The 27,806-nt window shown below is 40.7% G+C and overlaps 1 protein-coding gene across 4 annotated transcripts in view; it reads left to right on the top strand.

Annotated features, from left to right (window-relative positions):
• The window catches only part of sash1a (SAM and SH3 domain containing 1a), a 168,950-nt gene that overhangs the window by 85,600 nt on the left and 55,544 nt on the right, over positions 1-27,806 (top strand). The window contains exon 1 of one of the 4 annotated variants that reach the window (XM_061052026.1): positions 9,595-9,779. The exons of the other annotated variants lie outside the window; for them this stretch is intronic. The gene's annotated coding sequence lies outside the window, so the exon portion shown is untranslated. Of the gene's footprint in view, positions 1-9,594; positions 9,780-27,806 lie in introns of those variants that run through there. 4 annotated transcript variants of the gene reach the window in all.

Consider the following 27,806-nt stretch of genomic DNA (forward strand, 5'->3'; position numbering starts at 1 on the left):
ATGAGGAATCAATAGTTTTCCAGGAACCTTTTGGAGTCGTTTCTTTGTATTTTTTCCCATCAATTGAGTTTCAGTCCATTGGCAGAAGACAAAATGTCAGCCACCCCAAAATAAACCTCAACAACCATCATCGTTACGTTCCACTGCAGCCTAAACCACCATACCTTCCAAATGCAGAGACTCTACTAATGTCCAATCACAGAGCCTGCAAAATATACAACACATCATTAACTGTGGTCTAACTCTGGTTATTTAATACACTTCTTTTTCTCTCAGCCTGTGCACTCTCTTTGCTGGGAAAGCCTTGAGGGTACAGATAGTTCATGTAAATCACTGCCAACATTGGAGGAGAATTTTACAACCAAAGTCAGCAACGGTTCAAAGATGAACTCCATCTTACCTCTTACCTCCTTCTTCTATGTATTCACTCCGCAGCAGTTTGATCCTCTCCTGCTCCTCCCCGTATTCCTTCCAGCAGCTGCCGGAGAATTGTTGATCACTTTGACGTTTGCTCACCATGGTTGTAAAATAATCTGATTTATGACAAGAATACAGCCTGTCAGAGGAGGTGAGAATTGAAGTTTGGAACTCTCATTTTACCCCTTCTGATATGAAAAGGGTTCGGTAGATAAAACAGCATGCCTCCTCGGCTCACGTGAAGAGTACCTAAATTACTAATTTGAGACAGAGGCAAGCTAAGATTATAGCACAATCACTGACTGGCAAAGGGATCTGCGCGACGTGCCAAGATGCATTCATCGCGTCTTTGCATACAGCATGAGTGCCAAATGTACCAGAGTGGGAGCGTTTTTTGGTTCATCATTCATTTTGGTGCACAACCTTGAACAGTACAATGTTAATTTAGTTAGATGGCAACCCTTGGAAATTAAATATATGTCTACTGGTAGCAACATTTAGATTAATTTTTTTGCAAAGCAGTTTTACACATCCACTTTGAATTCGAGAAATTGATTAGTCATGTTGTAAAACAAAGAGAAAGATGGATTCTGAATGCAATATTTGTTGTTTGGAATCGAAAGGACTCAGATTTCACACATGTGCTCGACCACTTTTGGATTTACCAAAGGACAAGAAACAGGCACAGGTGAGGAGAAATAGCCGTGCAAGGTGAGTCACTGAAGTGACTGAGTGATGAATTGTGACCTGACAGGCTCGATTTTGTACGGCCTGCTCGGCCACAATAGTCCCACATGATGAAAAGCTGTGGAATTGAAATTGAAACCTGCAAAAAAATTGAGAGAAAGACTGCGTACCAGACTCAATTTGACCTACAACTGCTGAGTAAACTTTAGGCAGGGTCAGGGAATCCCCCTTCCAGATGCAACATTCAGTAGAAGAAGTATAAATAAATAAGAAGGATAAGAGCAAACACGTCTACATTCCCCTTATTTTATTTGTTTGTTTGTTTTTACATTAAAACAAATAAATGTTTATTTAAAAATGATTATTAACATACATCTAAACATGAAATAAATCAATTTCAGCCTACAATGAAAATATTTGAAGGTAAAATTCATGAATCTTAAAAAAAACTTTCCACATTGTCTAAATCCTGTAGATAAATGTACATTTTTCATTATGCTCATCACGATCAAAGATAGAGGTATTGCGCATTTTAATAAATTAGTTCTCTGGAGCTTGACGGAGCAGGACACAGGCTGAATTCAGCCCGGAGGCTTTCTTGAATACAAAGAGCGGCAGAGAGCTTGATCTGTCTTTATGCACTTTTAATTACACATGGCTGGCTGGCTTCCAATCCCCGAGAGAGAGCCGAGGTAAAGCACACGCCAGGACCAGCCGCTCACGATGGCAGCTCTATATTACCCTACCTAAACACCCCCGAGGGAGGGAGGGAGGGAGGCATGGACAGGGAGGGAGGCATGGACGGGGAGAGAGGTTGGAGGATTGCAAGCCTCATTGAGGGCAGCAAAGGGGTTAATTCCGCCGACACGTCTACTAGAGCCACAGGCAGCTGTCGATCATCCCTTGATATTTTGACTGACAGGCTGTTAAAACAACTGTAGAGCGAGGTTACAAGTGACTAGCAAATCACTCCCAGCAGGCTCTTATACCCGATATAATGAATTCCATATCATTATCTTACATATACAGCTCTCATACTCCATGACTCAAGGACATTTCTTACTTTTCTTACCAACCAATGTTAAATAATGAAGCCAAAACATAGGTACCTCCCATGTCCACTTGAGGCCATTTGGTCCGACATTGGAATACCCAATTCAAAAGCAGGAAGAAACATGTTTACAACCTAGTGTGAAGTTTTTGGTATAAATAGCTTATTTCTTCATTGATTCACACTGAACGTGGGAATTTTTATTATAACTCATCTGTTTTGATTTGATAAAATTGTACATTTTATTGGTCATGTTGACACAGAAATCTAACAAATTAAAGTTAGAGGACAAACAGCACGTCCAGCCAAATGGACAACTTTTTAAAAGAGCGTTTGTTTCAGCTGCTTACAGTCGAGCATTAGTGTGTAACATGCCAGATGTAATCTGCAAACCATCACAATTTGCGTTACAAAAAACAAGCAATTTTTGCAGCATCAATCACAGAAAAAGTCTGCACAATCCTGGAAGGCTGCTATTCAGCTGGCAGTCAGCGTTTGACAGACAATGGTGAACAGCTATATCTAACATGTTTGAATGCTCAAATAAACAATAATCAGGTGTGTAAGGACACGAGGTAAGGCTTAGACAAGTGTGTGTTTTAGCTGCCAATACGCTGCCATACTCTCTCACTTTCCACACTTTTTCTGTAAACTGACCGCGCTCACTCATGTGCACATATCGACTCATAAATCCACATAGATTCGCAGCCTCTCTCTTCGTCTTTCACACACACAGACACCCCCAGACGTCTTTCATCGACACACATACCAACAGTTCAGAGCGCACGGAGCATCGAGTGCCCGGGGAATAAGACTACCTCACACAGAGAGACCCTTTATGTATCAGAACCCCCCCCCCCCCCCGCCTTGATTCACATGACTCTCACCTCCCAGAGCTGTACTCTATACTGCCGAATGAATGGTGTAACCTCCAGGCAATGTCAAGGTGAAGGAAACGTGTCAGTGCCTCCCCCAAGTGAGCCTTTCCTCGCTCCGGCTCTCGCTCTCTCTAGTTAATGACTCTACAGTGTGGAGAGCGTTAACTCTGCCAGGCCAGGCCAGATGAGCCCAGAGGAGATGGTCCGGGGGAGGAGAGGATGCCGACTGTAATCACAGGCAATCATCAGCTCTCCTACTGAATTTCAACTGCTGCTGGTTCTGCTGGTTGGCCCCAGACCTGTGATTTGAGCGGTGAGGTAGAGTGAGAGACAACAGAAAAAGAAGGAGGATTACTGCAATGAAGATTTATAGCATAGAGTACACGTGAATGAAAGAGTCCTGTGATTTACTGTAGATGAGAGTGCCCTTAAATCGCCTGGTTTATGAGGTGAAACTGGTGACATTGCCAAGGGTGAATTCAGAACTCTTACCATCATAAAAAAGGTTTGTCTCTGAAAGACCAAGGCTGAATGGCAAAAAAAACTTGAAATTGGAACGGATCCAAAGTATAAGTTATAAAAAGAGTACCTAGTACATCCATGCTAACCCTCAGTACACATAATAGTCTGGAATTCATGGTTTTGGTGTCCCGAATTAAATTAGATTGTAAGGTTTTGAGGAAATTTAAGAATTTGTTTTTGTAGGTACCCACAGACCAACAAACATGCCTTTATTTCGCTGCAAGCAATTAGCTGAGTTAGCTCAATTGTTTCTAAAAAAAAAAAAAAAAAAGAGGGCTACTCAAACATTATTACGCAGTATTAGCTAAATTTAGCTAATACTGCTTATATAAAAGAAGTACCACATGCGATATATATCCAGTGTTTTCCTCCTGTGTGATATAATACAAGGAAGGGAAAAGCAATGATGTAATGATTAAATCTCTCCATACAAGTTGGCTTTGCACTCCCCAAAAGCGACTCGTAACCTTTGTCGAGAAATGATTCAAACCTCTGCTGCGTGATAGAAAAGTTCTGTACCACTTGACGCCGTGTGCCCATGGCGCTGTTGCTCCTCGACCCTCCAGGCTTAATCTAATGGACTACTGCTTCCTCCAGCTCGCCTGTCTCTCATCATCAACACACAAGCAGCTCCCCCACACTGCCTGCAGCGCTGATACCAATATGGAAAGCAGAGTGGTTGTGCATTTCATTTTTATAGCCAAGCTATCTGATGCCACTCAAGTAGAAGAAGAAGAACCACCAGGCTGATCTACTGGCCTTGATGGGCAAAAAATAGCCTCTGCTTTTTTTATGGTCACATGCATGTCGGCTCAGGCTTTTGGAGATGTGAACTTTATCATTGTGGTGTGTGTAGTGATAGAGTGTGAGAGGGGGAAAAAAAGCCTTGGACTGTTTGTGTCTAACCCTCAAGCCTACGTGTTCTGCGGTTGAGTCTGGTTGTCTGCTTTCTACTGTGGTCTTTCATCACGTTCACTCCCCATTCTGGCATGCCAACCAGTGTAGTATGTGTGTGTGTGTTTGTGTGTGTGTAGGTAATACCAGATGTATACTGCCATCTAGTGGTTTGATGCTTAAAATCTTTCAATGGGGTCAATGAGATCACCTCTTTGACCAAGCAGAAAAAAAATGAAATATAACAAAAACAATGTCATTAAGTGTTTTGTTTGCTCTCTTCCTATACATGAGGGATGTGTGTTTGTGTCTGCTAGCTCATTAATGGGAGTCCATATTAGTGGAGCAGGTCAGTTAAGTCAATGAGCGAGCACTAATTCTTCTCCAGTCCTTCTGTGTGCTGCCACTTGTTACACATTTGCATATAAATTGCTTTAAATGTGATGCTGCTGCTGCTAAGTTCCTTAGCCGACACTTGCTTAAAATTCATGAATGCTTTTGAATTTTGTCAGGCACGGTTTAGCTGTCAAAAAAAATAAAAAAATCCTTTGATGCATTTATGAACAAACTCTGGCAGGTGTGCGTGTGCATAGGCATTTAGACAGAATTTTGTGCGATATTCTTTCTCTTTTTTGTCTCTGAAAAGCTCTGGAGCTCCCCATGTCCTCTACAGTATCTCTCTCCTTTTCTCTGGGTTCAGAGTCATTACACACTCTCAGCTAGCAGATGGTGAAGGGAGACTTGTCCCATGTGCGTATGGTTGAGGACAGCTTTTTTGAATATATCTATATCAGTATTCTGAAACAGTCTGTGGTCACTAAATAAGCTGGCTGGCCTGTCATCTTACTCTGGGAGGGTCTGAGAGGGTTATTAAAAATGGACTCGTGATATGGGAAGTGCAGTACTATGATGCAAGTACTTTGTCTCACAAATAACATCTGTCCATCACTTTACCATCCCCCAAAAAAAATAACGAAAAGAGAGAGAGAAAACATTTTTTGGGGCACATCGGAAAAAAAAAAAAAGGATTGTTGGCAGAACATACACCCACACTCTCATGCACGCACACTCCCTGCCCTGGTGCTCCAGTCTGTGGTGAGTGTGTGATCAGACTTTAGACAAGTACTCTTGTTCGGTGTTAATTTGTGTCTCCGGCTTGATTGTTTGCCTCAGGAGGAACAAGGACGGTGCTCAGCGCTAAAAGTAATTGAATGGCCTATTTACATTCTGCTAATTGATTCTGAGGCTTTTGATGAGTTTTTTTTCTCAGAAGCCATTTGTGTGTTAGTGTGTGTGTTTGTGTGTTAAAAGCGAGAACAAGAGAGCTGTATAGCAGAACAACAACAAAAAGATTCACATGAGATATTATGCGCAGTATAAAAGCTTAATTATCTAATGTAACACAATACTGCAATGATGTAATGACAGAGAACAACATATTTTGTGAGGTATAATTTCTGTTTTAACAGAAGATATATCAAGGAGAGCTTCCTAAGAGACAGTAAAAACATACCTATTGTGACTTGTAGAAAAAGCTCTTGTCTTTAGAATCAATTGTTAAAGAATATTTTAAGCCATAGTTATACAAAGTAGACTGTACATGTAGCTGTCTTGGTTACTATCATCCCTTCTTATGAGGGGGTTGGAATCATGCATGGAAAAGCCTATTCAGCAGCATTATTGGCCTCCACCAGTAGATTGACATTGATGTTTCTTTACCTGCCATACAGAAATCACCTTACTACATAGATGACTGCGATAAACGTTTCATGTGTCTGCCTCTTTATGCATCGACAGAAATTATAGCCCACTGCTTTTTGGGTAAAGTTACCAACATGTCAAAGTGCGCCAAATTGGGCATCTTTGTCTGTGACCTAGTTATGTTGTCTGTTTATGTATTTACTCATCAAGGGCCAGTTTGAATTTCCAGGGTTCTGTGGTCAAGTTAGCAACAATAACTTTAAAACTTTAGTTTAGACGTTTATTTTTAAGTGGAGACAAGTTGGCAGCGATCAGTCATCAATATCCAGTAAGACTTTCGAATGAAGGTTTCTGAGAGACATTTCATTTTTTATGACTTTTTGATGTGCAAGATTAATTAACATGTGTTTAACTGTGTGAAACCCTTATACAGTTCTTTAAGGTTTAGACACTGAAATGAGGCCCCAAAACAGATTGCTTGGTTTACGGGAAAGGTCACGGTTTGGGATTTAGTAAGCACTGAGGTCACATGACTTTCTTAACATACATTTGTTTTCTAATCGATATACATTCCATATCTTAAAAAGAGTCGTCTTCCCAGGGAATTGAGCCGTGTTGCACCAGCTGAAAGACTTTTGTTTCTTTGAAACATCGATTGCACTGGACCTCCATCTTGGTTGGACTTTCATCTTTGCCTTTAGTGTCACATTTTGACGCCTTGGGTGAATGTCCAAGCTGCGGCAGTTGGCCTGAGAACAGGCTGCCTACACTCTTTGTATCTAGCCTTTTAGTATGTCTGGGTTCAGTGACATTTAATTGACTCCTGTTTATATATGATAATGTGTAAATGCTGGAGGGTTTCATTAGCAGTAATAAATGCTCTTCTAATTTGAAAAGTCAAACATAATTACAACTGACAGATCTGACCAGATGGTCTAACAGGGAGAATCAGAGACTTCTTCACATATTCTTCTTCATACACAGGATATGTCCTCTCCAGCCACTTGGGCAAAGAATGCTGACCACATTTTCTCTGCCTTACCCTCATCAGTATGTGTGTATACACACACCCGAATACTGCCTGTTTGTATATTTTGGCCACACTGCACATCCTTGAGAGTCTCTTTAGGCAGTTTTTTTTTTTTTTTTTTTGTAACTCCTTCACTGTGTGTTTAGATAAACCTTTCTTTCGATACTTCCTTCTCTAAATGTTGTGACGGCAGATCTAAACAGGATGCAGGTCAACTCATTAGTTTATAGAAGAGTTAAACAGGTTGGGCTGAGGGTCACCGGGCTGAAATCACATGTGTTTATGCTATAGGACAACGCTTTTTATGAGAAGCATCTCAATACACTGCAAACTATACATCCTCAACACTGCTACACGTAGCCCTTATAACATCTTACAGCAGAGATATGTTAAACTACAGATGTTCTGATACCACTAATTTTACCAAAATAGATTCTGATACCAAGACTCTGCCAATACCAAGTATCATAATCATACCAGTTAATTAAAAAAATCTCACATCATGGCAGCTTTGAATGGCATTACTCTCTCTGCTAGCACGTATATCGTTGTTAGATGACTTCACATGATAATTCACCTGATTGGTGAATCCACACTTGTATGTACCACATAATGTATTCCAGGGTGTATGGGAGGTCAATATACCGTAGATACTCTATTGGTACTGGTATCACCTACAGATACTGGTATTGGTGCTATTATTGGTACCAGTACTGTAATCACCATAAAAACGACTCTGTTTAGTTTTGTATGTAAAATGATCTTGTAATTTCTTGTGCCATGCAAATAGGTTTAATCAGAACTTCATTTGCATCAAGGTGTTTTGTCATTGGTGCAAGGCTTGTTTTCTAATCAGGCACAGGTTACCCTTAGCAGTGCATATAATTCTTCTTTGTGCTTTTATTAGGGCTATGGTTGCATTTTGGATCAAGTCGTTTTGTAATCATTGTATACAGACTTTGACTTCATTGTTTGATAAAATAGATTGAGTGTTTGCATTCAACCTGGTTGAAACCTAAGTTTTTTCCTTTTTCCTGCAATTTGTAAGCCACAGTTGCAGCAAAGAGACGTTTTGCCAATGAAATGAGAAAACATAAAAGTAAGTTTTGTAATCTGCAACAGTCTCTGGCTTCATTGGAAACTAGAAGAAAAAAACAGAAGAAAACAAATCAAGTCTTGCCAATTTGTACTTAAGTTCAAACTGAGTCTGCACATCATGTTGAGTTTCTCATGGTTTTTGTCCCATGTGTAATGTCAATGATCTGTTTCCTATTTGCCACAGTTTGTCAGTGTCTGCTCACCGTCACCCACGAGTCTGGCAGAATGCTGTACCCAATGTTTTTTAGGTTCTGTCAGCAAGACTGACTCCCTGTATCCTGGAGGGTGGAAGAAGTTTCCTCTCCAAGCCTATGTCCGTACTCACTTGCCCCTCCATTCCCCTCTAGTGCTTCTTTTCCCTTTTCCCCACTCATGTCTCCTTTCTCCTCCTCTCCCATGACCTCAGGGAGTCTTCAGAAGGAGCAGGGTTCCAAAATGGGATGCTTTTCCCCTCTCTTCTTCTTCTTCTTCTTCTTCTTCTTCTTCTCCTGATTTAACATCCAAAAAAACGAAAAAAAAAACCTCCAAACCTCACTGCTGAGTGACTCATTCAAATAATTGTTGCTTTTAGCTGTATCAGGTTACTCTTTCTCTGTGACTCGTTTCTTGTTTTTCTTCCTTTTTTTTTTTTTTATCCCCGGTTCAGTGTGGTATCTGGGCCACTGGTGAATTAGGGCCTTTGAGCGAAAAGGCAGAAAAAAAAAACGGGTGACATCAGAGAGGGATCCAAAACCTGAGTAGGCCTGTAATTTTCTGCTCTGTTGCTATGATTGCATGTAAGACTGTTGCAGACAAATGAGTCAATAGGAGATTGTGCTGCCTCTTGCAGCCAGCTGGGTCACTTTGTGTAAGTGACTAAACATCTCCGATGTGTGTTTGTGCCTCTTTTTTTCCCCCTTGGTGTATTTTATCTGGTGCTTTACTTTTGAATGCTTTATCTATCTTGTGTTTATTTGTTTACAGTTTATCTGGTATCTTATGTTTGAGGCTATATTTTATCTTTGATCTGTTTTTTTAAACATTTATACCACTTTGGTTTGTCTTTTACAAACTGAACCTTTTAAACTCGTGGGAGTAAGAAGAAGAAAAAAAAAAGAGGTGCAAAACAAAAGAGACAAGAAATTGTACGGCGACAGGAAAGTGAGTTTTGAAACCAGCTTGAAATGTGTGCTTGTGTGTGCTGAAAGATGGCAGAAAAAGAGCAAGACATGTTGAGCGAAAAGGATAAAATCCCTCCCTCGTTACTGTAGCCTCTCCTCTAGCTCACCCTCCCTCCTCTCCTCTCGATTCCTTTCCTTTCCTTCCCCTCCTCTCCCCTCCTCGTCCCATGTGAGCAGCAGCCCGATGACTGGCCCTCTCTGTGTCTCCGCTGCTTACACTCTGGCGGACATGCATTGTTCTCCACTGTACACTACTTGTTGCTCCCATTCTCAGAGAGTTTAGTTTGTGTTGGCGCTGCTGGAAAAGACTGACTTACGGGAAAGTTTTGAGCTGCCTCGCGGTGAGTACAAACTTGCTTTTGGTGGGCTTTTGTCAGGAGGGAAGAAGAATTGTCTCAGTCATTTGTTTGTTCTGAAACAGACTTTTCTTCATTTTAGTCCCTTGCTCTTGTAAATATGGAGTTTTTAAACCAGTGATGTTTCCGGGCTGTAACAAGAGCTTAGAGAGTCTTCTGTAGGCTACAGAAAAAGTTGTAACACTGGCAGTGAGAAAGTTTCCAGCTCTCCTCTTGTTTCTGACTGACTGACTCTCTTTTTGCTGACTCACTCTATTAACTTTATACACATGGCTCCATGCTGTGTGTGGGTGTGTGTAGTGTACATGTGTTTGCCATTGTGCTGAAGTCATTCTCTTCCATTGCCTGTCTGCCCTCTTCCATTTGATGACTGAGTGTCAGTCAAACAAAAATCATTGCTCTCGTATTCTTATAAATGTGGTAATACAGCAAAGACAGAGAGAAAGAAGGACGCTCTTGCCACCTTGAGTCATCACTTGCTCAGGTTCTTATCGATTGCCGAGAACAATACCCTCACGTCTGGCCATGACCCCCCCCCCCCCCCCCCCCTAGTAAATAAGCTGGCGAAATATCAACACCAAATCTCATGCAAGAGGTTGTTCATTGATTTGCTTTGTCGCCATGATGAACACACACACACACAGAGACACGAATACACACATACACAATCGAGCCTTGTCGTCTAGAGGGACTCTATTGTTTGGTGCGCAGAATTGTTTGTGTGTATGTGTGCAAGGGCTTGTCCAAAAGGTCTTGGACAATGAAGTCTGTCACCAGGAGGATGTGGATTTCTCTCTCTTTCTCTCTCTCTCTCTCTCTCTCTCTCTCTCTCTCTCTCTCTCTCTCTCCCCCTTTCTTACTCTTTTTTTCCCCCTTTTTCTCTCCCTTTCCTGTCCAAGTCCCCCTCCACATCTGGATCTCCCCACCAGCTGACAAGGAACAAGGGAGCGGATGGAGGGAGGAAGGAGGCATGTTTTTTTGGGGGGGAAGCAGAGAGAGAGAGAGAGCGAGAGAGAGAGAGGGGAAATAAATGTAAGGAAGGGGAGTTTGCAGAGACCAGAGTTCACTCTGATAGACTTCCTTAAATCCAGGAAGACCAAACCTTACAAAGTCATTGTAAGCCAGATGTATGAGAGGAAACAAGAATACTGTACACACACACACACACACACACACACACACAGATGGGAAGCACCCACGCCCTTTGCACAGACTAAGACCTGTTTAAGTATAATTGCAGTGAAGCAAACATTATTAACAATAAACTGACTCTCATGCTGCGGTGGTATTTAGCTCAGAAAAAGCGAGTTCTTCTGTGGAGATGCTTTGGCCTAAGCGCGTCAACTTTTCAACAGGAATTTTTGCTCAAGGCTGGAGCTGTCAAAGCAACTCCTGTTCTCTGTCAGTCTCTTTGCTCTTCCTGCAGCTCTGAGCTCATCAGAGAGTGTCAGCCCGTGGCCGGACTCTGATGAGACTCCCTGAAGTCGAGGCCCCGTAATGAAAAGCTCCACTTTTAAAAGAGAATCACTCGGCTATAGCTCGGACTCACTTCGCCATGCTTTTTCATTATCTCCGCCAGACGAAACTGCAGATGCCAGCTGCTGTTGCAATGTCCTGCCAAAGCTGGGCAACCACTTTCTGTGCATGTTTATCTGCACCAGGGCAGGGCCAAGCGCCATGGCAACAGGTGTGTGTTGACATCATTAGCATTGCAGCATGGATGCTCTTATATAAAGGGGTTAAAAAGTCTCTCTCACATCTGCTCCTGCGGTTTTTCCAGCAGCACGTTTGAGTTTGCTTTGGTGACAGTGATTGGACAGTGATAAAACACCAGCATTCATTTCCTCCTCGGCCTCCCAAGAATTATTTGACTTTGCATTTTCTGCCATATGTGCATGTGTTTTTCAGCCGTCTCCCTCTGTCAGTGCAGCTGTTCTGTGTCGGTCTATATACCGCTACTTTTCAGTTCATTGCTCGCTCTTAAAAGCTTGAATGTTTGATTTATGGGAGAGCAGCGATGATGTTACAAAATGCAGGTGGCGTGGGTGTGTCTGAAGCCACTACTGCACTGGTCAACCAGTTGGTTTACAGTCTCAATGTGACCTGACATCAACGTCAGCTGTTACTTCTTTTGTAAATATCTATTTTTATACTAGTGTGTTTTATAAGTGTGTTGTCCGATATAAAACATTTCATAGAGTAACATAAAAGTGATGAATCAAGATAGTTGCCCCATTTCAAACCAGGTCATCCCAGTACTATGGAAGTCTTATTACTGGTGTGACATCAGCCCTGTCAGTATGTCTTACATTACATCAGTATATGTCACTAGGCAGATCGAGCCCTACAGCCAATGAGATGGTGTCATTTGGCACTGTACCTCACAGAATGTGTGCATGCTAACAAATGCGGTCTGCAAAGCAAGTGTGAAATGTGTTCTTGTTAGAAAACAAAGCTCTAGTTTGTTTTGCCTGCGTAATAACGTTCACTCAGCAGTGATGTCAAAGCAATGAGCCCCAACATTGTGAAGTAGATGTAGAACAAAAGCACCACTGAGGGACAACATGAATGTACGAATGGAAATACATGTGAGCATACACAAGCCTAAAGGTCATTTAGACCTTTACAATAAACAGTTTGTAAGATGTCAATCAAAAAGTGCATCATGCATGATAATGTGAAGTATAAAACGTAAATAGTTAAAGTTGGGTTAAGCATATGGATGTTTTTTGTTGGCATTCAGACACATTCATGACTTAAAGTTTACATTGCGACATGTTTTGGAATTTGTGAGTCCTGCTGATATTTCAACAGGCATTTTTTTCGGGTTGTTGTGACCTCAAAATGCCACATTTTTCTGCAGCTTTTGATGAAAAACGTTTAACTTGCGTGCAATATTTTGAGGCTTGTTTCAACAAAATTGCAATATACACGTGTCTGGAAAAGAAGTGACTCTAGTGAAGTATCAGACAACAGTGATCGTACAAATTCACATAGTCGCATAAAAGGGGAGGGGATTCATCTTTGTAAAACTTACTTATATGAAGTCTTAATATATATAAATAACCAATGTCAGCTTCTGACTATGTAAGCTGAAACTCCAGCTGGATTTTACTGATCCTCCCATCTTTCTCCTTTCTTCTCACTTTCGTCATTCGTCTCGTCTTCTTTCTTTCCAGACGGATGAATCTGAGATGAGAGCAGCACCTTAAGCTTCTCTGTCTCTGGTTTTGATCCCTGACCCACTCTTTTTATGTTTCTGTTCTTATCTCAGCACACATGCCAATGCCTCTCAAACTGACACACACACACATCTCCATTGCCTTGAATTGGAGAGTTGTCAAAGTCAGTTCCTGGCTGCACTGAACAAAGACACATTGCAGCACAAATGAGAATGTAAAAAAAAAAAAAAAAATACTTAAGGCATTCACACTGAGAAATACAGACATGTGCTTCATCATATGTGCAGGACATGGACAAGACTTGTGAGGTCTTTGTTGTCAGTACCATTAATATCCTCTCTGAAGGTCCAACCATGTCCAGCTTTCATGTGATTTCTGCCTCTTGGCTCATAATCAGTACAGTACAGTACAGTTGGTTCCCATTACAGAGAGGAATTCCCTTGTTAGACAAAGCTAAGACATATTTGGGGTCCAGCTGCACATGAACAATCCAAAACATTTCATATGTCAGAACAAGCTGATGGACATAAATCATTCAGCTTCACCCAGATGGTAAACTACAAAGGCAGCTTGTCAAAATAACGCTCTTCTTTTAACTGGACTGCACGCAAAATGTGAGTCTTGGAACCAAGCCAAGACGTGAAAGTATGTGCATTAACAAACACTCGGAGGTAAACTTTGACTTTCCTCTCCAGGCAGGGAAAACTTTTCTGACAAATCGAATGTTCTTGAATTCCGTTTTGCAGACAACAATGAGCGGGATGGTGTTGTTTTTTTGTTTTTTTTTGCAGAGAAATGTGTGGAGTGTGTGGGCGTGCAAATGGCACCTAAAATAGTGTTGTCATTGCCTGTTATCTGCTATTTTGTTTTTTGATGGGTTTGAAACAATTGGGGTTTTTTTCTTTTGCAAAGGATATATTAAATGTGTGAAATCCATACACCTTTTTTAAAGATATATGTTGCATGTTTTTAAATGGATGATGTCCAGCATTGCAGTGTGGTAAATACTTACTGAACAAAACAGGTTGTTGATGGTTTTTGTTTAATGCAAAAAGAGATGTGGTCTCGTGTAATAACACATCCAGTAATCACAGATCATTGCCCTCTTCAGGATCACCCCCACCCCCATTCCACCAGACTGTGGTGTACTTCTCAGTATTCTGTGAACAAGTCAACAGGCCAGCTATGGCTTCTGCATTAATCTCCTGCAAAACCCCAGTTTTGAGCGTGGCACAGGTTAAACATAATATTGGTATGAGAGGATTATAGTGGTTATTCATGAAAAAAAAAAAAGAACATTCAGAATTATAACCCGACGGTGTGTGTGTGTGTGTGTGTGTGTGTGTGTGTGTGTGTGTGTGTGTGTGTGTGTGTGTGTGTGTGTGTGTGTGTGTGTGTGTGTGTGTGTGTGTGTGTGTGTGGAAACAAAGAGCTGTGATTACTGCTGGCACTGCCGCCCCTCTTCCCTGGATACCAAGCATTGACAAGCACAGCAGGGGGGGGCGCAGGAAAGGAAAGGGCGTAGGCGTACACACATGTACTGTAACATATCAACACACAGGCACACATCAAACACAGTGATTAGCACCTTGGAGGTTAATCTGCTTTACTGTCAGCCTACATTTCCAGGTTTTATCCATTTCATGTTTGCTTTTAATTATGAATGTGTTTTGTTGTGTACATTTGTAATTCAAACACAGAACACAAGCAGCTTCATGGTAGAGAGTTAATACATTTTTTTACGGATGGTTACATTTTAGGATTCATGGACTATACTGTGTCACTTACACTTATACATTTTCATGATCACTCATAACATCATGCGTCCACACACACATATGCTTTTTCTTGTTTGTGTTGCCCATGGAAACGGCTTGGCGTGCAGTGTTGGTGATGTCAGCAGTGATATACGAGTGTTGGAGAGCGAGGGGATGACCTCAGTGGAGGGTAAGTCCCACAGGAGTCATATCAGCTGCAGTGAGCACTCGGCATCAGGACTTTCTCACACTCGGTATCTGTGCTAACAGCCCTAAGAAGTCCCGACCCTCCACGAACCCCTCCTCCAACCCCCTGGTCGATCACGCAGGCGTCACAAATCACATCACCACCAGCGTGAAGCATGTAAGAGACCTCAGACATACACACATGCACAGTCCCGTGCACACACCTACACTGTCTAATGTTACAAAACAGAGGGCAGGTGATATATGGAGGACGATTGTGGATGTAATTAAAGGTACACTGCTGACTAACAAAGAAGACTTGAACTAAGCGATTGGGACCGTAAACTCATTAGTAATATGTTCTTATTCTTTTTGCAACAAGTAGAGCATTCCCCTGCTGGCCATTAGTAAGAATACATGTTAAAGTCACTTTCACATGGTTCAATCTTAAAGCACGAGGCTAGGTCCACCTTGTGTATTGTCTGTAGTGGGAGAGAAGGAGGTTGACAACTAATGCATGAAGCCCTTTGGTTGTCTTACATTTCCACATACTGCTGTGGACTAATGAAGAGAGAAATGGTACAAATGTTCTAATAGGAAAGTGCAAGCAGAAAGAGAAAGCTTTCGTTATTGTTAGCGAAGCAGTTACAGTGTTTTAGACGGTCAAGTTTGTCCAGACATTGTCAACAAGGGAAAGCATTCATTCAGTAAGTGTATCATTTTGTTATGAAACAACTCAACATGGTCAGTTTTTGTAAGTATGCTGTAATTTAAACAGGGTGTAGTTAAAAGTAGTATTTCCTGTAAGCAGGATGGTGGTTATGCTCATCAGCTTTGGTTTGAGGCTTTTGGCTTCTGGCAACATGTGTCCTGTAGTTTTTTTTGTTTTTTTTCACTGGGCAGTGTAGGCAGCCATGTCCGTGTTATGGTCTGTTGTTGGCATCACTGTTTTTTTTTGCTGATATTTAAATCACTTCGATCAAGATTTCTGACACACAAGTCACAGCACTGCACTGACATTATCTTCCTTTTTGTCTCTGAATGGGGGCGTCCGTCCAGGTTGGCAGAGAGAGATGATGTCCAGCCCTTGCCTTTGACAAGAAAAAGTCAATCCATAATAAATGCATGTTTGCCCCTTCCAAGACAGCTGTGCTAGCATCCATGGATGGAAAAATAATCGTCTAGGAGCACCAAGCACACATACAAGATAAGAATGTGTGTTTGAGGCACAGGCCAGTGCATGTGTTCATGCTTGTGTAAAGTAAGTTGTGAGCACTTATGAGGTGTTAAAGGATCAAGAGCCAGTAATGAATCACAGGGCGAATTCTTTTCCCTCTGCATTAAGGTCTTACTCAAAGGTGGGTGTTTAATGGCTGTTTTTAAAAGGGAGGTTGGTAAACACATAAAAGTGCTGAGGTGAAAACAACGTGAGTGTGGGAGACAGGGAGGAGTGAGAGGAGAAATTTATGTGCAGGTCCTTGGTAAACCTGCGAGCATGAAATTGTGTAGTCTGATTATGTTGAAGTCTTACCAGTATAGTTTGTTAAAGACAAATGTATCATGAAATATATATCTTAAAAGTTCCTGCTGTCATTCTGAAAATCAGATTTTTTCTTGCAGCTGAGTATATATCTTACTTAATTTACAGACTTCATTACAAGACGACCAAGAAAATAAATACTGTTTCTTGGTAGTAATTGTGTCAAATCTAATAAGGTCTTATGTATTTTCAGAACTTTGCCCCAGGGGGAGCTGTTGCTCCAGCTGTGACTTTAAATAACCTTTTCTGCCCTGCCCAGGCCCCCTTTGATCACTGAAACGTCCTCTTGTACTATCTGTTTTCTCAATCAATATTAACCCCTATATTCCTATTTCTTAGTCTTAATATCTTTTTGTTAAGCCTGTAAAAAGTATGCTTTCTAAATATTTACCCCATTTCTTAAAACTCAGACTCACCTCTCTGATCTTTTATTTTGCACCTCATAGTCAGGCGGCTGCAACGCTGTAAACATGTTTCCACCACATGGCCTTCTCTCTGATGCCAGTCATTTGTGTTCATAAAAACAGACTGAATCAGAAGTCTGGTTGAGGTTATGACTGAGCGAACTAAACCGTACAACGAGACAGTTTTGAAGCTCGGCAGACTTTGTTGTAGCTTCTTCACTGTGAGTCAGTGCAGCACAGTGGAGATGTGTAACTCTGCAGTCCCCGAAGCTGTATCCCTGTAGATGTTTTTTTGAGCATCAGCGTTTGGTGAGTAAAGCCTTTATCTGTCTCACATTTAAACCATGTATTGATAGGTATAGTGTCAAAGTAAAACATATGTACGTGTGTGTGATCCTGCAGGCTGGTTGTCTAAATATATCTTCTTAAACACAAAGTAAATTTCCCACTAATGAATGTGGCTAACTTGATAGCAAAAAGAATGCCTCTAAACTTGCTTTGTGTACATGAATATTGCTTGTATTTACTCTAAAGTATTGAATTTGTCTATACGTCAGCTATTTGCATTTTGGATGTTATACTTACTTACTCCAAAACTCATCCAGCTACACCTGTAGGCCCCTCAGTCGCCCAAAAACTAAGATTAGAGCCAGAAAAGTTTCTTCAAAAAGCACACAGACGCACAACAAACGCACATAAAATCACATACACACATTTTCAAATAACCCTGCCTAACTCAGAGTTTGTTTTTTAATACTCCTTCAGATATGCTACAGGGAGCTTAAATGATTCAATCTCAGGTCTGTGCTTTACAAGCCATATGTGCTCATTTACATTTCTATGTATATGTATTTTTTTTTTGCTTTGACATCATCGTGAACTAATCTTATCATCTTGCAGCTGTTCTTCAATGTATTTCAGATTTTTGGCTGTGTAGGTTCTCAGTCATAAATGTCATTGTAATTTCAGGCTTGATCCAAATGCAACTGGAGTCCAGTCCAGTTGCATTTGGATCAAGCTTCAAAAGATTCTAGATATTGACCAGAAGAGAAGAAAAATGTAGAGAAAAAATCGAGGAAGGATGTCCTTGTGGCCGACTGGTCTAACTCACACCCAATTTAATAGTAATCTCCTGGTTTAAATCGTTGTTATGGGCTGTTGCATACCATCGCATTTGTTCTGCCTCTATTTACTGTCTGTTGAAATGTTGTTGACAAAATGTTCATTCAAGTTGTTGATTGTTTTGGAAGAGTTGCAGATCATAACTATAGTATTTTTCATGCATTTTGAAGTGATGTTGACAGTGGTGAGGGTGAATGTCAGATAAGTAGATCCATGCATGCATACATGCTGGTTTTGTTATAAAGAGGGGAAGGTCCAGGAGAAGAGAGGAGGGATATAGCAGAGAGAAGAAAGGTAAATACTTCTTGGTCTGGGCTATATGCCAGCTCTGCGCCACAGGATATGGATATCTTTTAGCCAGCATGGGCGCAGCACCAAGCCCTGCAGCGGTGCTCTCCTGTACCAACACAAGCCTTCAGTGAGTTTGTGCAAAAATCTGTGTTTAGGTGTCCTCCAGGGACCCTTAGCTTGTCTTCATCCGTCTGACTATCCCTGATCCTTTTCTATATCTGTTTTTTTAATCGATTCAAAAAGGTTTCCTAGCGTCTGCAGAAACTCACCCAGTTTAGTAGTCTTATTAGACTTACAGTATAGGTAAACAAATTAATCAAACTTGAAGATCTAAGTTTTTTTTTTAACTGAGAAACATGCAGACATTGTCTGCACTTAGGAATGTGTTCTTACCTCAGGCAAAGCCATCTGTGTCAAAAACCTGCTTTTAATCTCAGTGGGCACATTAACCTTTCTGCTGCTTCTGGTCCCGCTGAGTCGTCTTGGCTGCAGAGTAGCTCCAGTCTTCCAGACGGGTGAGGGGGCAGTGGTAAAGACTCATTACTGATGTATTTGCTGGCCCCTAATCTAATCATTAAACACACAATGCTAATGACCACTAACCGCTCCATTTGTTTGTTTCCGTCAGCATGGATGGAAGTTGTTTGTTGTTTGTTGTTTGCGTGTGTTAGCATGTTGTTCCTTTGGGGACTTGAATGACAGTGACAGAGGGAGTCAGTTAGGGAGAGTGAGTCAGAGAGGTGTGTTAATTGGTTCCGAGTGACCATCTGGAGCGTGAATTTCAGACAGGACTCCCCACCAGCCTGTAATGAGATCTCATCAGGTCAGAGCAACCATCACCACAGCTCATGCCAAGCATCAGGGCATCGTCATGATACCCCCTGGCCCATGACAGTCATCCTGGATAGTTTTTAAATGTTTCATAACGAGATATGGGTCAGAGATATATCAAAGATTACATGGTACTTTCATGGAATGAAATGTGTCCTTAATACTGAGTACCAAACTTTCAAGAGAATCAGATGGCATCAAATGCCAAGTATGTATCAGACTGTTGTATTTGACATACTTTTTGCAGCTTCTTGCCTTTGGGTATCATTGAGGTTTAGCTTCTTTTGAAAGTCAAGGAGATAGAAAAAGTATATCTTTAAAATCAGTTTCACAAAGGATTTTAAACTAGAGCTGTAGTTCAAAGCTCAACACCCAAATACTTTATAAACCCTTGTAAATATAACGTGCTAGCTACTCTAAGACAACTGCTAACTTAAGGAATCAACATTGTCCTTGCTAAAATTGCTGTTTAATTCTACATATTACATTGAATTAAATTCCTAGCAATTTGTAATGTTAGCATGCAAAGACTGATGTCAGCAAGGATTCAATGCTAAGGTTACCTCTAAGCTAAGAGGCTAAGCTAAAGACACTTACTTGGATAGAAAGAGGGAATTTCACTGATACCAATATAATTTTGTTAGCATTGCTTTATGCTTCTGAGCTAAGGGAGACAAGGACTGCTAGCTTAAAGGCACTTTCAGCTAACATTATCTGTTTTACTTTCCATCTGGTCAACTGCATATTCGTAGCTAATGGTAATGACAGCTAGGAAGTGTTTGAATGCTAATGCTAGCTGTTGATTACTGTAAATACATTAAGCTTTCATTCAAGGGTTATCTCTGTGGACTTTTTTTTAGTAGTTTTAGAGCGCAACACATTTCGCCAAGACTCGGTGCATCACCATGTGAACCTGTTGAAGCAATTAGGAAAATGTACATGTTTTGTTCTGTGTTTTTGTGGCTCTGCGCTGCCACTGGGTTCATATTTTACCATTGTAAGCAGGCTTCTCTGGGCTGAAATAGGGGGGAATTCCTGTGAAAGTAGAGGGATACAGCGGTTGAGCTGAGCTTGCACTATGTTTGTGTGTTGCGTGGTTGAGTTTTGTGTTGAAAATCAGCCAGACAGACTGACTGAGACTATGCTACTCACACACACACACACACACATGCACACACACACAACCACACACACACACAACCACACACACACGGTTAGTAGTCATAGTTTGTTTATTGGAACAAGACACTGGCAGAGACGTTGATTGGTCGCCCTGTCTGCCAGTCATGTGAGCTGATAACCAACTTTCATTCATTATTTACAAATATGAACTCAACTCAACTTAGCTTGTGTTTTTCATACAAACATGCAGCCCATTGAACTAAATGAAAGACACAACCATACAGAACATTTCAACAAAAAATTGACACCAATAGATGTCATTTTACAAGACTTAAAATATGACAGCATTAAAAACATTACATTGGAAATTGAATTAGACACCTTGAAGTCGGGGATAATCAAACTCATAAAACCGCTGATCTCTTGCAAAAGGCAGGCTTTAATGGACCCTGTTAATACACATAGACATGGTTGTGCAATGAAAATAAAAAAATATTGGAAAGGAAATGTGGAAGAGGCTCAGTGAGCTGTGGTCAAGGTTAGACCCTGAACCAAACTGGCTAATGATGTCAGTCGGGATGTCTTATATAATGTGCTCTGCCCACATGCAGGCATTGATGTAGTCTGGGATATCTGAGTGATGAAAAACAGTGTGACACCACATGTACAAACTTTTAAGCATCTACTGACTCTTGCTAAGGAACTTGTGATCTCTGGAACAAAATGTAAAAGAACAGTGAACATCAGATGTTTATATTTTCTGTCTGGCTTTTTGTCAGCAGGATATCTGAAAATGGATTTCCATGCAGCTCAGTGGACAGATAGGCCCTGCACCAATGGAATTTGTAGCTTTAACAATGAAATAAACTCAGACGTGGAATGTATTATAATGTTAAAGTAGTGTTTACATGTCAAATATTTCTGCAAGACTGAAAATTGATATAAAGAAATGTTTATTCGTTTTTCAGCAACTTGGTTCATTGGTTGATATGTGGAGGATTGTTATTTCTGGGGATTGGGAAGAAAGTAGGGTCAGCTCTCTGTTTTTGGCTATTGTAACTGAATTATAGTATGGGGAAACTATTTAGCCCTAGTTCTGGTCCAATACTTACCAGAATTTCCAACAAGAGATGGTGTAACTCTTAACAGCACAGCGCTATGGAATTGAAGAATGTTAGTGTTGAAAATCTCTCTGCTTTGAGGTTTTGATATTCATCCACTGCTGCTAGTTAGAAGCAGATTTTTTTTGCATGTCAGCATATAGTGTAACATGGCCGTTTATTTGCTTTCTAATGTGCAAATGTGACAGGGCGATGTTTTGCGGGTTGTGCGTTAGATATATGATGGCTTGTTGAATACTGACAGTAATGATAGAATGCTTTACCACTGAGCAGCTTGAGGCTGGCCAAGAAACAAGTTATTATAACATCTAATTCATAACCAAATGTCTACATGTCTGCAGCTTTTTTTTAATGCGTGTGCTGTGATATAGAGCTACAGAGAAAGTGAATGTGTACATGCACGTGTGATTTAAATATAAAAAGATGATATAGTGGGCTTGACATATGTTTTGTTGATTTGCATTTGATGCGTTATTCTGTGTCAATGGGTGCATTGGCAGTGTGTTGTATGTCGGTGTGTGTTTATGTGTGAGTGCCAGGAATAATGTGGCATCTCCAAAACTTAGATTCCTCTGAAACCACTCTCCACAAGAGAATCCCTGTTTTCTCTCTTGCTGTAGGAACTGAATGTTGCAAATACACTCTTATCTTTTCATTTCAACTGCACAAATACAAAATGAAAAATGGCCAAATACGTTCATTTATATCATTGCAGCTTCTTTCTGTTGTGTCTGACTGAATAGTATAGTTGATACAACAGGTGAGAGTGTTTAGGTAATGACACAAGCAGACATAGACCTGTAAACAATGTTTATTAAACCCCACTGGCTACTGTCTTGTTAGTGCTGGATCTGTACAGTAAAGTCAAAGCTACCTTGTCTTCCCTTGTGTGTGTTTGTGTCCCATAAACTTGAAGTGAGTACTATAAAAACTGAGCCTGCGATGGAACTGCAGGGGATCATTATGTGTTCACAGCACACTTTTTTTTTCTTTTACTGTAACTTGCTCCGAGGCTAACATATGGCAGAGTGGCTGACTTGACAGAACAGGATGTGCAGGAGGGTTTTATAGACTGTCCTGTATAGCCAAGCAGGGCCAGTGCTCTGTGTGGTGTAAGTATGTTTGACAACAGCAGGTGGCACCACTGTGTCCCATTTTACTGCCCCATTTGCAGAAAGAGGAACTTGGAAGAAAACATAGAGAGAGGAAGCAAGACTTTAAAGAGGTTTGAAAAGGGGAATGAAAGATGCATAAACAAACCCGTGGGAAAGCTGATAAGCCAGACACTGAGGACATAACAGAGTCGTTGTTGCAAAACCGAAAACAGTTTGCAGTTCTGTCTCAGGTTAACCAGATAACATGTCTATGGGTCAGTTTTAGATTTAAGACTCATTATAATCTTCTTTGAAGTTATGGTCAATCTTATGGTGTTAATCATTTTGCTCACTTGAGTTGGTACTGTGCTGAAACTCTTCCAATTCTTCCAGTTTCAAGAGAAGAATGGCTTTGCATTGTTTAAAAAAAAGAAGCAAAATCAGACAGTTTAAGAAGAAATAACACTTAACTTGTATTCTACTTTCTTTATTTGGAACGCTCTGATTTGGAGGTTATAAATTAGCAAACAAAAACAAATACGGTTCTTAAAAATTTGTCTAGTATAACTGTGACATAAGTCAAACTTATTTGAGGTACTTCCATATGTTCAGAAGTAAAATTAAAGCAAAGTTATTCATTGTTATTAAAAAAAAAGGTTCATTTTAGACCATGCACATACTCTTTGCTTGTGATACCAGCTTACAACAACACATCTAAAAGAGCTCCAGTACAAAGAATGACATGACCAGTCCATCCAGTATGAGATTACATACTGGACATTTGCCGTCAGCCTGGTACTGCCACTCTAACACCAACTCAGCTGCCAGCCCGGTCTCATGACCTCCATCCACTGGGACATCAACACATCTCCACTGTCTGCACCTGTGGAGTCACAAGCAAGCAAACAAACAAACAAACGCATGCTTTATACCCTATTCATGTCATGTTCCAGCACGCCTGTGAACTGCATTTTAAACAAAATCCTAGTTTATTCTCCTCACAAGCATTTCTCTACAAGTATGCACCCAGCTCCAAAACACAAGGACTCTGTCTTTTCACACAGTGCTGCTCATACTATTAGAAGCTCGCTTACATCCAAAGCAACATCTGTCCTTTCAGTCGCGCCTGATTAAAACACCCTGGAATTTGAGTTCACACACTCACACTCACACAATAGTGTAACACAATCACCTACCACATGGATATGGAGGCGTAGATTGCATGGAGAATCTAGGAATCCGCGGCTTAACAGAACTATGCTTTGTTTTTTTTATTCCATGTTTTTTCTACACAAAGAACATGAAAGAGACCTGCCATGACCACCATATTACTGAAGTCACGGATTAGTACGTGTTAACCCTCACCGGAAATTTTTTTGTCTGTGGGAGGCACAATATGATTTACTGTTGACTTACTTAAAAAGTAGACAGTATAGGCTACACGTCATTCACCATATTTACAAGTTAGCCATTTTCCTTTTAAACCAGAATGTGCCATTATGATGTCAGAGCTCTATTCCTGTTGAGCTAATCACAACATCTCAAAGAATTTTAGCATTAACACTTCAGGTCTTCCTGAATGATCAATAATGGAAAAGACATGGATAATGAAAGGGACATATAGGCCCATAATTCATCATAAAACTACATAGCGATAATCATTTTATAATCTTATAACAGCTAAAGTCAACCAATTTCTAGCCAATGTTACTATTTGACAGTATCACAAGCTACAAATTCCTGGCAAAAAGTTTGCAGTGATGTTAGCTTTTAAGTTGAGGTTATTGCTATTTCAACACAGTTTACGACCCATTAGCTACAGTAATTACAGTATTAGCTACCAGCTAATATTGCTATTTGACAGTTGTTTATGATACAAAGTCCTACCTATCAGTGTTAGCTGGAAATTGGTTGAGGCAAACATCATTCTAACATTCAACAACATACATTTGATTACACATTAGCCACAGTTAGAAAATAGCTAATGTCAACCGATTCCCAAATATGATTGCAGATGGTTAGTAGCCTATTGCACAGTGCACATTTCTAGCTAACGATGTTTGCTAGTAATCGATAAAAGCTAACGTTTGCTCTTGTCTAAAGTTGTGAAATTTGTTGAAATATGTCCCAGTGTCCCTTCAGATGTTTTACTCTTCATTATGTTTTCATTTTCTGATTAATAGGTAGCCTTTAAATGTTAACAGACAGCCTGAAAATCTCATAGCTGGAAAACAGCAGTATTATACATTCAGATATTTTAAAAATTAAATGTAATTTTCTTAAATGCAACACAGTTCTAGTTCTAGTTGACTCATCGCGTCATGTTTCATGCTACAAACCTGGAGAACCTCTTCAGTTCTCCTTTATCCTTACTGAATCTCGATGAACACTTATAAATATAAATATATTTTGTTTTCATCTAGTCCCTGAATTCCTGCATCTCATTTGCGAACGCACAGGATATTGTGCTGCATTTCATAGGTACAGACGTTCAAACTTAGCATGGTCTCCTTGACATTCCCCCCATATCCAGCTTGTTTTTTGCCAACATACCGTCCACTATTTACCAAGCCCGAACAGACGGTGTGTTTTCAGCTACAAACAGCACATGCACATCACACCTCAGGCAGACCTTTATCTTTTTTCCTGTACCCATTTGTTGTTGTTTTCAGTGTTTTCCCTGTTGCCTATGCGTATCACTTTATGTGTTTATCTTGCACCCTCTCTATTATCATCCTCTTCCTCTCTTTTCTCAGTCCCCTTTGCCCTGAAGTAATTCCTGTGTTGTTATGCGTTATCAAGAGACTCTAGCGTTATGGTTGAACAGGCTATGAAAAATACCTATTGAGCACACGAACACCATGCACCAGGCATTAATTTGATTCTCCCCGAAAGCTTTGTTTTCTGCAGAAAAGCAGTGTGTTGATTTAATTTACTGACCTGCTTCGCTGGAGGAGGGGACCAAAGAATCAGTAATTAGTTGTCATGCTAATTGGGCTTGTGTGATAACTCCCACACAAGAATCAGCGGTGTGTGAAGCACAGTGGGGCTGACCTGGCCACCTCCTTACACTCACTCACACACACACACACATCCACACACACACACACACCAAACACAAACACACACATTTTCTTACACGTGAACACAGCTATATGCACACACAAATAAACAAGAACAACAAACGATCACATTCAAACTGGTTCAAAGGAAATGCCAAGGGACTGACAGGCTTTTGTCCCATAGACTAAGTAGAAATATTGATCTGATTTTTGATCCCAATTATTCTCACAGAAAAGTAATGCAGAAACTATAAGATAAGGGTTGAGAACATTTAATAAAATTAAGCTTTTGGTGTGAACCTTTAAAACGTTGATTCAAATAAAGAAGGTAAAGAAACATGAAGATAAAATGGATAGATGAATGGATGAAATTGTAATCAAAACAATCAAAGACCACCAATATTTACCCTATGGCATCTTCAAAACATAGCATTTGATGAATCTCAGTTATTGTAGTACTAGTTGCAGGGTATAAAGCCACATTTCCACTGCAGGAACTTCCCCATTGGGACCAGGAACTTTACAAGGTATGATGTAGTTCCACTGCAGGAACTACGGTCAAGGTGGAGTCCCATGGATTTTATTTTTCCACCCAAAAGGTCCCTCTGTTGGCGTGGTACTTTCTGAAAGTACAGGGACTTTGGAGGGAGGCCTGGAAGTAATGAACATTTCTACTTTGTCAACATAGAGAAGACAAACAGAGCAGCAAGTTACTGTACTGTATTAAACAGACCTTTTTGCCTCATCTTCATAGACCTTTAGTCTCCAACGGAACACAGCAAACGATGGGCTCAAGGAACCTTTTAGGCCCTTTGAAGAAAAAGGGTCCAGGTTAATTTTGGTGCAAATACAGCTACAGTATGTGTGTCACTGCTGTGTGGTCTTGTGTAGCATTCCTTAAGCGTGTCGGTGGTGCCCTTGATGCCTGCCTACAACGTTGTTATTCACCTCTGGCAGCACGGTTCGTGACTCCCCCCGAGGGGCTATTTTTAGGGCCTGGGGGTCACTGACCTCTAAACAGGGTCACTCTCACTATCAGGGGAGGTCCAGCACTGCTTCGCTTCGACGCCACCTGCATTCTTTTTCTATCTCTAAATCTCTGTTTCTGCTCAGTTTAATGGTTTCTCTTCACTGTCTTGTAGCTCTTCTTCATGCCTCTTAGGCCTGCTCCACCTTTTAGTTCCAACAAGCCATACTTAGAACTAAATATTGGAGGGCTTTGACTTCCTGTGTGTTGGTTATTGTAAGGGAAATAACTTCCAAAGTATCACAAAAAAGTCCAAAATATATTTTAGAACCACAGATTTCCTGTGGTAAAAACTCTACTCTCTAACTCCTGACTTTTCTTTCTGTTATCTCCTCCTCCCCCTGTTTCCTCTCCTTTCTCTTTTCATACCTTGCATCCCCACCCGTATCAGAGTGTGTTTGGACACGCCGCCTAGGCTTTGTGATAATCTTGCTGAGTCATCTACAGCAGAAAATGACACACCGCGATACACTGTCACCCAGGGCGAGTGCATTTATGGGAAAATCTATCACCTCAGCGGAAGTTTATCTCAGCTAGCCTGTGGGAGTGTTTGAGTTGTTAATGAAAGGACATGTCAGGATATTAGTTGATGCTTTGTAGCTGTAAGGACATTACAATGCCTTTGTGTCTGTGGGGATACCTGCAAAAAAAAACACATGCTCTCTTCTTTAAGAAGAATTCTACAGATGGAAATGTTATCTTGTCCTAGCCTGTTCTTACTGATATCTCCTGTTCCCTGGCTTTTTTTTTTAGCTGGTTTATGGAGGCATTCAGCTTGTTAAATTACTATTTTATATCAGTGCCTCTTCACTGTCCCAAACCTGATGACACCCTGTCATCTTTCAGCAATCCTACAAGAGTGCAGCAGGATCAGCACAAAGAGAAAAAAGAATTCATGATAAGACAATGAAACTATTAATAATTGATGGAATAAAAGATTGCAGAAGAGATGAAAGGAGAAAGATGAAAGGCAGCAAAAGTGTCGACACAACTCTCGTCCTTGACATGCATCGGGATAGAGTCCAAATCTAAAGGCTGCATGCGTTTAAAGTATCCCATGTTAGCTATTTATATTCATGACATCATTCCTTTCCATGCAAGAATCCCCATATATTTCCAGAACCATGTAATAGGTTTTAGGTCTCAAATTCTACTTTCAGGACACATTTATGGGTTGCAGGCCTATGCTCTTCATGGTCATACTCTCCAAGTTATCTCCACAGTTCAGTCAAAATGTTTCAATGATGAAAGGAGAACGTGTAACAAATGAGTA

The sequence above is a fragment of the Labrus mixtus genome, chromosome 12 (assembly GCF_963584025.1).
Source record: "Labrus mixtus chromosome 12, fLabMix1.1, whole genome shotgun sequence".
NCBI classification, from domain to species: domain Eukaryota; kingdom Metazoa; phylum Chordata; class Actinopteri; order Labriformes; family Labridae; genus Labrus; species Labrus mixtus.